Raw genomic sequence first — 1,331 nt, 5'->3', positions numbered from 1 at the left:
TTGCAGGGCCAAAACCTTCTGGGGCAGCTTGGTTATCTCTGACTTGATCACCTGTTAATATTTAAAACTGAGATAATTACATATATTACTGCAGTTGCTGCGGATAATTTTGGGTCAGTGACACAATGAGACTCTTTTCTTTGGCAGATAGAAACTCAGATCAGATGTCTGTAAGCTTAATGGTGGCTGACTGTGACCCATCTGATAGAGCAGTGTTTCCCACTTCGTTCCTCAGGGACCCGTGGACAGTCCATGTTTTTGCTCCAACCAGGAGCTGGGAGGGAGCAAACATGTGGACCGTCTATGGGTCCCTGAGGGCCAGGTTGGGAAGCACTGTGATAGAATATTATTGCTAATGTCCTTCCTCCTTCCATTTTCTGCTTATCTGGTATAGGGTCACCGGAGCTCATTCCAAACAGCACAGGGGGACAATGCAGGGAATTACCCCGGATGGAAAGTTCATCACAGACATGAACCAAGATGGCTCCTCTCGATGAGGAAAGGCTGCAAAGTCAAGCTATGTTCACCTGTACATAAGCAGCTGTTTTAAACTGACAGTATCCATTATGTCATTCGTTTAATACATCATTATTATGTTCTTCATAGTGATATGTGTACATGGCAATCTATCTGCACGTTTTTGACATTTTTGACACATTAAACACTGATGTTTAAATGATCTGGATGTATTCATTTGTTGCTGCAGCACTGGGTCAGATTGAGATAACCAACATGGAGCAGAGATCTGTGTCGTTTTAACATTTTCTTATTATTTTGCAAACATCTATCTTTCAATTCCTCACCCAGTACAGGGTTGTTGGGAACTTGAAACCTATCCAAGGTGCATTCACATAAATATCAACAGCTATATCAAAGCAATTTACTTAATTAAAAACATACAAATCTTTATATTATGTATGACATTTAGGATTTATTGCATTGTATCTGGCTGGTATGGTGACTAAGTGTCAAATTTTACCTCAGATTTCTTCAGGCAACCCTAGCAGGGGATCCGAGGTGACAGTTTGTCAGTGGGGCAATGGTGTGTGAGCATGTGATGATGTGTGTATACCTTTTGATGAGCTTGCATCTTGTGTACGGCGCAACCTGTACCCCATGTTTCCTGGTTCCCGGTTCCATGCAAATGTGTAGTTGATAAGTGGCTGGAAAGTGATGGATGGATAGGTTCAATCTCCAAGACTGGAGGCCGTGACTGTGCATTTAAGGAATAATAAGTAAACTAATGTGCCCCTTCACGGGGCGACCAGGGTCTCGAGCCGGCGAGCTCAACCTTCGGCGCGTGCAGTCCCGGCCCGCCCCCCGCGCGCGCT

The sequence above is a fragment of the Paramormyrops kingsleyae genome, chromosome 25 (assembly GCF_048594095.1).
Source record: "Paramormyrops kingsleyae isolate MSU_618 chromosome 25, PKINGS_0.4, whole genome shotgun sequence".
NCBI classification, from domain to species: domain Eukaryota; kingdom Metazoa; phylum Chordata; class Actinopteri; order Osteoglossiformes; family Mormyridae; genus Paramormyrops; species Paramormyrops kingsleyae.
The sequence above is the reverse complement of the archived record's forward strand: the minus strand, read 5'-3'. Positions refer to the sequence as shown.